Below are 11,835 nucleotides of genomic sequence, written 5' to 3' on the forward strand. Positions count from 1 at the left end.
CCCCCCCCCCCGTATGTACGCCACTGAATAATTTTAATTATTTAACACATTCATTGCAATGTCCCATTATCACCTAAATCTTCAACTAAATTTGAATACTAAACTTTATAGTATTCACAATAAATTATTGTCCTCTGTACTTTGACTTTAGACATACTATGATGCCTTCAATAAATATATTAGCAGATTGGGTCATTAAGTATAATTTTGTTGAATGTTAATTTTGCCATTTATTATCTTTTATCAATTTTATACCAAATAATATGCATTTAAATGGCTAATACTCTAATATAATTTAGATACAAATATACAATTATAAATTAATTTAGGTATGTTATTGCTTCTGTTTACTATTATCATCATCAGTCAATTTATTACCACCTATTATACCAGTCAATGGTAATATAGTTGATTTATCATCCTGCTACATATTAAAATCAAACGTATTTATAGGTATTTAGTGTTCAAACAAAGAAGTAATTGGCGAGGAACGTGTGGCTCAGCCTCGCCCAGGGATGGGCAAGATACTCAAAAATCAGTATCGCGATACTAGATACTTGGATTTGGAGTATCGAGATACTATACAGTGGATATTTTAACTAATATACTGGGTAACAGAAATGTCGCCCAGAGAAAAATTTTTGTCGTCTAGTATATGATATATTTAATTACTGGGCGACAACGATTTTTTGTAAAAATGTCGATGTTTGAAATTATTATAAAATTGTATCTATTGATTGTTTATTATTTTTAATTTTGTTAATTATTTATGACGTATATCATTTCGTTTGACAAACAATTTTTGAGAATGGAAAATCCATGTGACCGTTCACCGTAGCCCGTAGCCCATAGGCAGTAGGTACATACCCACAGAATTATACAATCCAAGAAAGCTATTCCACGCGACAATGCAACATGTTCTATCTGGTCGTCAGTCGTTCCTAGCAAATATCTACAAATTGATTGTTTTTGATTTTATTTTAGTCCTTTTCTCCTACTATAAAAAAAAGTATTGTAGCTAGTATTATTGCTGAGTACTCGTATTTATAAAAAATACGACAAGAAAAAATAAAATAATTATCTCGGTCAACTTTTTGTTTTGACCATCGGAAGTGTCGTAATAAGCCGTATATTACATATATCGTGTTTTAGATAATCATATTTATTTTTTGACCTCCTTTTAGAACAACACTCAGAGAGTTCGATGAAAAAAAAAAGAAGTTAATCGGATTATTCGATGGCGAGTAAAAAAGTATGGAAAACATGAGAAAACAGCCCGTCCACACAACAAATAATTGGCGAGAAATGTTCGTCCGTATACATTAAACACACGTACCGCGTTAAACGCGGCATTCATCTCCTACGTATTACCATTGTAAAAATTTTAGCGTCTCGCATAATATTATCTTAAAACCATGGCCGTGTCTAACACGGTACTCGTCTTCAATGCGATATGATTTATTTATCCGATTCCATTACGTGACGATTTGACGAATTATTTTTACTTCATTTGCCCGACTGAAGCCTTAGGCCCGGTTTTTCAGTAGTATCTCTAACTGCTAGATAAGTAACTGTTGGATAAATTTATTTGGCAGATAAAGTTATGGTTATGCTGCTTTCCGTTTATCAGTAGTAATCCTTCAGATAGTTATCTCCTAGATAATTAACTAGAAGTTAAGGAATCGGTAGTGGATATTAATTACTTTGGTACAAGAAGTCACTCTCGTGATTGATCAAAATTACTGTTATCATTATATTTTATTGAATTATCATCATTTAGATAACTAGGTATGCTAGGTATTGCCCATTTGCCAATTGCCTGTTTTAATATTTTTTTTCACTTAAAAAAAAAAGAGTTTTGGAGAATAAAGAGTCAAATGCCGTGTCATGGAACGACAAAAACCTAGCGTAGGTTGGTATTGCCGAAAAATTTAATGCTGCAACACTTGGCTGTGTACGTAATATTTTTTATAAAATAGATTATAATATATTTTAGTTTTCTCAATTTTACTCAACAATCATGTATTGTACATAACATTTTTTTGTACTATTTTGATACCTGGCACTGAATTTATTGATTTTACAATGATATGTTTTTTTATTTTTGTGAGAACAGTTTACATATATAAAAAAAACTACGAAAAATCTGACTCAAAATAAAAAGTTGTATCCAGCCTAAAAACATATATATGTTAAAAAAATACCCCAATCATCAATTTTGAAGGAGCTATCTAGGTTGAAAATTGGATCTGATTACTGTTCACTTAAACCTTAATATTGAATATTGTTATTGTCTTAGAAATTAGAATAGTATTCCATATTAATATTTATTTACTAAAATTCTTACTTAAAAAGTTATTTTAGTTATTATTTTGTTTAATCGAAATCCTACTTACTATAGCCGAGAGATCCTACTAACCTGAAGCTAAAATGTTAAGTCTTATTGGCTATAATTTATTGGTTAAACATTAACACTATTCTAAATTAATTTTTTTTTTCATTCTTTTATACTTGTTAGATAAATATGGAAAGAAAATGCTGGTGAGACATAATTTTAATTCTAATTTATAACCACCATTAGAATTTGGGATACCTAATAAATTATCATTTATTTGCTGATTATGTGCTATTTTAATAATATTAACATACATTACCTATTTTGTTTTTATTTTTAACAGCTTAAAATTAATGCAATAATTTGTATTCTTATATTCTTTTAGGAATATTAAAATACCACCACAAGATCCTGCTTCATACAGACCCATAAGTCTTCTCCCAACCTTTTCTAAAATATTTGAGAAAATTCTTTTAAAAAGACTCCTTCCTCTTGCTTCTTCAAAAAACATAACACCACACACATCATTTGGATTCAGACCAATACACTCGACATTACACAGAACAGTCGATATCATATCCAGCTCCCTGGATAAAAAAACTTGTACACTCAATTAGTTGGTGGATGTCGCTCTGCTGTACAGTAGGTTACAAGTGGGTCATTGTATAATGGATTGTATTAGACCTGATTTCAATGATATAATATCATTATATAATAAAATTGATTCTGAGCGGAGACGGTTTGTCAGTCTGGTTATTTTATATTGTTATTATTTATTATATCATGTATAAGTTGAATTAATATTATAATATAATTTTTTATTCGTTTCTATGATGATAAACATTGTGTTAGAAATTAAAATCCCATTTTTAGCGTTTTTTGTAATTTTTCAAAGGCATTAATTAACTATTGATAAAATCGAAAAATGACCTCTTCAAAGGTACCATCTTGATCTAATTTGCTAAAAATTAAGGTACTATATGTTGAAATCGAAGCACTCCTTCTGGTAGAAATTTTGTATACAGGATATAAAAAAAAATAATAAACACCATTGTAAAACCACTAGCTTCCTTGCTCCGCTCAGAATCTAAAACTATTAGAATGAGATAAACCTGAAAAATGTTTTTGATAATAAATGTATAATATATTAAAATTTATTGACAATATGATGAAAATATTTGTTTAATGCATTATTTTCCAATTTATTTGTATGAACAAAAATTAATCACAATACAAGAAACAAGTACGGACGATTGTGTTGAAGAATATGTTGTAAATGAAGAGGAGCTTGATGATAATGCGCCATCAACGCATGAACATTTGTCGTTTACTAATCGTAATTATTAAATACTAATTATTATTATTTCTGTGCTCATTTACTTCATAATATTATATTATGAACATTGTGATATATATAATTAATAATCAATATTAATACATTTATGATTTATAGTAATCAAAGAATTTCCACAAACTACATCCTCTTCATTAGAAGAAATAGATATAGTCGATACACATTTAAATAAAGAATCATATATTTTTACAGATGAAAATCAAGAGCAATGTAGGTCTAGATTAAAATATTAAACAAAAATAAAATGTGTAGAACTTTAATTTTTTTATCAGATAATAATCAAAACAATTCAACCTAGTCTCCTTTAAACTCAACAAAAATGGTAAGAACAACATCTAAAAATCCAAAATTAGTATTTAATAACAGTCATCAAAAACAATGTGAGTTTTTATAATTTTAAATAAAATATTAATTTTCTGCTACGCGTAGACATTTAAATATGTACTACAATGTCTTCTTAAATATTTGTAGCTAACAATAAGAAACATTGCATGACCTCAGCTGATGAAAAGTTTGAAGACCTTGCAGAGTCAAAAATGGAGCTGGTATCTCTGCAACAACAACTTGTTAGACAAGAACTTTTACAGTCATCCATTGAACATGAAACAAAATTAAAATATATGGCAGAAGAACATGCATTAAAACTTGAGATCTTAAGAGTTGAGTTAGAAATTAAAAAAAAAAATCATTTAATTTAATTTAGTATAAAGCTTAATATATATATATATATATAAATATATAAATATATAAATATATTATATAAAAAGCTTCTTTTATAATACTTTCTTAAAATGTTTAACCATCAATAATAAATAACATACATTAAAATTTAAATTCTTAAATATAATTGTATTTTCATTGTACCTAATTATAACTAATATAAAATAGTAAAATAAGTAAAAAATAGTAATAAAATATGTTAATATTAATATAAAATAGTAAGTAAAATGAAATAATAAAATATATTATTATTAATAGTGATACTAATAGTAGTTATATTATATAAATATTTAACTAATAAAAAAATGTATATTTATATTTATTTATAATAATATATATAAGTTAGTATATAATTCCAATTTTTTTAAATAATAAAAGTTTAATTTAAGCAAATCAAAATTTGTATGTTTCAAATGAAGATGCCTAATGTTTATATAGTCTAGAGAAATACTTTCTTATCAATTGTTGTCTTGCACATTCTTCTTCATCCATTATTTCATGATTAACATTGATTATTTCATTTGGTGGTAATACTACGTCTACGAGATCAGGGGCTTCTAAACCATTGTTATCGCATGCAATGTTATGTAAAATAGAACAAGCAACAATTACAGCTTGTGATGTAGTTAGCTTCAAGCGTAGACCAAGAGATAAAATTGGGAATCTACGTTTAAGAACTCCATATTATGTTCTTTCTACTGGATTTCTGGTTCTAATTATTGACTCATTGTATAGCTCTTCAATATTTCTCCTTGGATTTATAAAAGGAGTCACAATATGACTGGTATTTTTATATCCACTATCTGCAACAATTATGCTATTTCCCCATTTACCATTAACCAATTGACTGTGAATATTTGAATTTCTGAAAATTGTTTGACCATGGCAAGATCCTGGCCAGCGAGCTACAATGTCCATTATTTTTAAATCAGGCGAAACAACTGTTTGGACATTTAATGAAAAATATCCTTTTCGGTTTCGAAAATACTCAGCATTATGACCTCCTAAAATATTATTATAATTATTATTTTATGTGATACATAAAAATATGTATCTGCTACAAAAAAAAAGAGTAAATTTGTTTGCAAAAAATAAACATAATATTATGACGTGAATATATTAATACCACCATAACTGCTGGCTACGAATATTATTATTATTATTATTATTATAGAAAGCTGGTGAATAGTATATTGTTTATTGTTGACAACGATTGTTATTATACGCTGTGTAAATGTTAAATCGAATAGAATTAGGTAGTTTATTTTTGTTGTAATATTTCGACGGTGAATATTATTGTTTTAATAATTGTATCCAATACAAAATACATGAACAAATGGTTAGACAATTACAATTTAAATTTACAGGCGGCCGTGAGTATCACAACGACGCCTGCAGAGGTTGAAAAATTCCATTTTACAAGAATTACAAAATGTACAAATTTTGGTAGGTATATGAAAAATTAACGTGTGCGGTACACGTTCACAACAGGTTACAACCGTAAGCGTCGCGACAACGCCGGCGGACGAGGCGCGACCCGTTTTTATTTCCGTATCCGGATCATCCCAGCGAACGGTGTGGACACGTACGAGAACTTCGACGCGGGCACGCAACACGCTTCCGGTGGCGGTCCGTTGACATCAAACCATGTCGGCCCAACGTAACATTCCGGCGGAGGTGGCGGCGGAAAACCGAAGTCTGTGGCTACGAGTGTTTCCACGCACGGAGCCGGTGGCTGCCGGGTCGTAAACATTGCCGGGCCCAGGTGGAACTGCGGCGGTGGAAACGCTGCGATCCACGGCCAATCCACTTGCGTGGACTCAGCCGTCTCGCCGGATCCACCCCGAGCCTCTGGATAAGCTGCGCATCGTCGTCTGCTTTTAACACACGAGAAAGATTATTATTACAATATTATCGTGACGTCGGCGTAGGTGCCATTCGTTTGAGCTCGACTTACCCTGTCCTCCGATGGGCAGCAGAAATCCAGATCAAAACGCGGGTCGGATACTTCCGGTGCGAGCTTATCCTCTCACCACCAGCGGAGGACGTCCCGCACCTTGCGGAAGTTCAACAGTATGAAAATGGCCACGCACCGGACGCCGAAAGACATAACGGTGGCGTACACTGTGATGCTTACTATAGGTATCGTCGAAAAAGAAATTATTTTGAGAGCGAAAACACCGCGAGGACGTGTGAGAATAACAAATGATTTATAAAACATAACATTATCATACAGTGGTGGTGGGGTCGAGTTGTCTAGAAAATACTACTTGGTGCAGGGTTATGGCGAATAAAATACTGCGTTTACCAACCGCCCTACTTATAAGTCCAAATCGTTTACCAGATGATCCAAAACTCATTAGTGGTATAGAGTAATTCACATGGAGTCGAGTGCTATCGTTTTCACGGCTGTAGAACAAAATTCGGATTTTTAGTATTTTTTTTTTCTTACGATATGTCACGGTCGGACATAATATGCACTACCGCGGTAGATACGTAACGGTTTAAAATTCATTAAAAATCATAATTTTGTTCTACAAATTTCTAATTTTAATTGCATCTGTTTAGTTTTTTTTTTGATATTTTTTCCGCTTTATTGTTTAAGTGAATTAACAACAATTTTACATTGTGCCTTGTTTCTAAAAATAAAAGTATTAGTAGACACTTGAGAGAAGTATAAGAAATGTTTTTAACTTACTTTTTTGATTATTGTTTGGGGAAACCATTTGATAGCGTTTCCCATGCACTGACAAACATAATATTAAGATTATATAAATATAATATATTACTTTTTACATCCCAAAGTATCAACTATATTCAACTAGGTTCACTTTCCTATCAGAAGGTACTGTTGAAGAAAATCTAAACACTTTTACGGAACTAAAAGGCGATGACAGAAACAAAAATAAAAAACATACATCATTGTAAAATCAATAAATTTATCATCAATCTCAAAAAAGGGGCGTTAAAATATAATACAATGCTCCTGAATTTTATTATTATGTATGTCTGGGAACTTTGTATTTTACTCGTTTGCTATTGATAGAGAGTTATAGATTTTATAATACTTTATGTTGAATGTAAATAAAAATATAAATTTCATTTGTGTAATTGTGTGTTGATAATAATAATATGTTAATAATTATTTTGTATGCAAAAATGTAGTTTTTTTTCTATTAATGTCAATAAAATTGTATTTATTGGGTAAAAAAGATTGAAAATTTAATACTTGGCTCTTAACTACATGGTTGGTGGAATAGTAAGCTATATATTCTATGAAAAATTCTAAGTTCAATGATTTAATATGATGTATGTATAAAATATGTATATATATGTATATATACAATATATGGTATGGCGAATTGTTTAATATATAACCTGTCTCTGAGTCCCTTGATGGAGAGGACTATAATAATTTAGTGGTAACTTTGACTGTTAGTTACAGATAGTATTACAGTGAGTAGGTTTATTCAGGGTATTGAGACTGCAAGGTGTGTAAAATAGTGGGCTATCCTATGAAAAATGTCTAGTTTGCTACGTCTCTACATGTATGTAACGTGACGTAGGTAACTATTTATAATATCTTCTAGCTATGTATACTATAATTAAATAGCAGTATAGCTATTATTTATATTATGTATGATGTTTATGTATATATACATATTATATCTATAAATGTATATTGTACATTTTATATACTATGTATCTATAAATTCTCTTATAATGCAAGTTAATACCTATTTTTTGCAAACTAGAAAAATGGCTCCAGCAAATGACACTGGTGTTATATGAAACTATGTTATATTATGTATTAATAATGTATAACATTACAAATGACTAGTGTTTGGTAAACTATACTTATCAAATTCAATATTTTAAAAATACATAGTTCACCATGCCTCTATATACGTATTATAGATGTGTATGATTATCTTCTGACTTAGTTATTGCTAAACCGTTTATGTATGTGTATATACCTATATCTGTAGATATACATCAGTGTATATATTATATATATTTTTTTTTTATTTTAAAACTATGTTTTATTATTAATTTTTAAATAAATACAATATTAAAAATAAACCATAACACGGACCTAAATGAATTGTTTACATGAGCAGGTTTTCTAAAATTTTGTACATACCCCCATAGTTTGTTCTTCTATATCCTTGCGCAATGAAGCTTAACTAAGATAATAATATTGTACACAGTATTACATTTTTTATGTTTATATGACGGGGCGCTGATTGCTTCTTTTGATAAAAACCGTTTTTAATCTGCAAAAAACACATAATAATATTATCATATCCAACTATAAATTATCAGAAATATAATATTTACGTACTGTAATTATACAAGATGAATTGATTGTCATAATATAAGTATATAACACACACCTAGGTACCAAATTATAACTATTAATGAGTTTGTTTTTTAATGTTCCATTGGCCCTTCAATTTAACCCTGTAGTGGTTTTTTTTGCTTTTAGCCAGGATACAAAAAGGGAACATAATTTCCTTAAAACTGTATACAGGTATTTATTTATTTTAGATTGAATAACCATATTTCCATTATTTCCTCTAACGGTTTTAGTTATTTTGTTGTACTTAATTCAAAAAACATAAATCGTAGGGATTTGAAACATATTTCGTCACACGTATATAGCTCAAATATGTGTGCATTTAAAAATATCAAAATTTATATGTAATAATACTTAAACAAAACATACTTTTCAACAGTGCAATGATACAAAGTATATATGTTTATATAATTAACAATGTTCCCGGTGATATGACATACATTCAATTAAAACAATTCTGTACTGTGTGTTGGAATCGTGATAGGATTACATTTGTAGTTATTTGTAAATATAGTGAACGTTATAGCGAACGTTGTCGATTCGGGTTCGATACCTATGTGTTTATATAAACTATATCACTAAATATCATTTAAATCGCAGTCATGAAGGAGGGAAGTAATATTTAAGATTATTTGGTGAAGGCTCTGGAGTGTATAAAACGTAAATATTCGACGTTAAAAATCGGTGAAGGTAACCTAACCTAACCGCTATCAATGCATAAAATATATTCTATCTATTCCTTGGGATATATAATTGTATTACGTGGATTCTCCCGGAAATATTTATTTTCTACCCATCTTACACAACTAGTAAATCTAAATTAAAAATTATTTCAATATAAAATTATTAAACGCATGATAATATTGTAAAGTGGATAATTTATTTACTGTAAACAGTTTTTTTCTTTGATAAATTCATTTTGGTTCCAATTTACTACATGTATGTTAGATGTATGCGTAATATTTTGTCACTTCACACAGTCTCTCTAAAATGTGCTATTTTTTCTTCCAATTATCTCGTCCACAAAATATAAATCTTTAGTGAATCGGAAGACTTGATTGAGTATTTAATAAATTATCTAAAAGAGACGTGGACGGTCGCCTCACTAGGTCGAGGGGCCGCGCTGCAAGCGGCGTCCACCAATATCGGGCCATATAATAAAAAAGACATTAAACGAATATTTAAGGTAACAGTATACATATTATCATATTCTTTGATAAAACAATATTACGAAATGCACAATACTTTACATGAATTGGGAAATATATGATTGAGGAATTAATCAATTTTCTAAAAGACACATGCCCGGTCGCTTCACTGGGTCGAAGGGCCGTGGCCCATGCGGTGTGCACCAATGTAATATAAGAAAAATCACGATTAATCCAAAAATAGTAAGTGTATCATCGTAATATTTTATAAAATTATGATTGTGTTACCACAAATTATTATATCTGCTTCTATTTTCACAATCTAATTATTACAAAACACTGAAAATTAATGAAATAAAAAATATTATTTACTACGAAAGAGAGACTGTGACTTGATTTATAATTTTGTAAGCTTATCTTAAACTTATGTTTGGACGGTTGATACATGAATAATAGCGCTGCCGTAGTATGAATAGAGACAATATGACTTACTATTTCATACATTTGTCAAATTGTCCGATTGGGCGTAAGTTAATTAAAAATAAAATAAAATATTTTTTATGATTGCTTGCATTAAACATTTACTTACTACTGTATGTGATATTATTAATATAATTTCGGGAGGTGGATTTGGGTATAATTTTATAAAGTTATTCATGTGGGGGTAAAAAATCCGTGACGTTACAATAGATTTAATTTAATCTAGATTGTTACTTCTATTTTTTTTTTAATATTTCAATAACTCAATCGCTCCATTTTGGGCTTTGAAAGTCTCTGCTCCTGTACTTACTTTAGCGATCGTCAATTATATTTTCAATGGTACTGTTTCAAAAACATTGCCCCTTGTCCAGTCTCTAAGGTATGGCCCATCTGATGGAACGATTTGAACATACATTGTTCGTTTGTAGGTCCAAAATAATAGGTTGGCATTAGTAAACCAATTTTTTTTTCTTACTGTCTGATTTTTTTATTTGCTTCAGAATCTAAAATAAAAAATGAAGTGTATTATTTTTGTCATAATAATATGAAATTATTTTGTTTTGTTCGTGTATAACATACTTGGACGGGCTCCGCAATGTGATATGGAACATTTACAGAGTAAATTAGTGATAAAGTGTACCCGTGCATTTAGTCTCTGCGTAAATTATATGATAATTTATGCATACCTATGTTACAAACATGGCGTTAAAAATCCTTGACTGCATTTCGAACAAATCTACGGGTTGGACAAAGTGTGTACGTTTTTGAACATTTTGGACAGTCAATTCTGTTATTTTTTCAGAATGAATTCGTTTGATGTGCTTTGTTTTAATATGAGTCATGGAAAATGTAGTATCACATATTATATCACATGCATGTTTTATTTCGCACGATTTGCACGCATGCATTGTTCGTTGTTAGGTCCAAAATAATGTTGACCATAGTTAACCGTTATTTCTTCTCCCAGTCTGATTTTTTACTACGTTGGCCCCTAAAGATGAAATATCAGTGTTGGTCTCATAATCATGGTTTACAAAGGCTGCTGGATCAAGCCGGGTTTCCTCTGTAGTTTGAGAATTAACAGAAAAATATGTTATCTACATAACTTACAATAATGTAACATATAAACTGCATATTATACCCAAAACGAGTGTACACTGTACAGCGATAGTTATTATGTATTTGGGGCCTACAGATAAAGGGGGGAACAATGTAATAATTATACAAGCCGACCGACATATATTGATAAATATTATGTACAGGTTAAACACAGATAATATACAGAGTTATCAGCTATGATAACAAATTATTATATACATGGAACAAAATTAATATGTATAAAAAAGTAAATATAGGCAATAGGTAACAGGGCAGGTAATAACTAACACAATATCTTTAAAATTATATCACTTGTCAGTGTAACGATAAACGACAAATG

General features: G+C 29.8%; 1 long non-coding RNA gene and 1 pseudogene across 1 annotated transcript; one reads left to right on the forward strand and one right to left on the reverse strand.

Annotated features, from left to right (window-relative positions):
- Window positions 1-3,541: 3,541 nt before the first annotated feature.
- Window positions 3,542-3,829, forward strand: LOC107882887. The gene is made up of 2 exons (XR_001678966.2): window positions 3,542-3,671; window positions 3,789-3,829. It is a non-coding gene; the product is annotated as an uncharacterized LOC107882887 (long non-coding RNA).
- Window positions 3,830-4,832: 1,003 nt separating this feature from the next.
- Window positions 4,833-11,835, reverse strand: part of LOC103308430 — a 9,091-nt pseudogene continuing 2,088 nt past the window's right edge.

The sequence above is a fragment of the Acyrthosiphon pisum genome, chromosome X (assembly GCF_005508785.2).
Source record: "Acyrthosiphon pisum isolate AL4f chromosome X, pea_aphid_22Mar2018_4r6ur, whole genome shotgun sequence".
Taxonomy (NCBI): Eukaryota; Metazoa; Arthropoda; class Insecta; order Hemiptera; family Aphididae; genus Acyrthosiphon; species Acyrthosiphon pisum.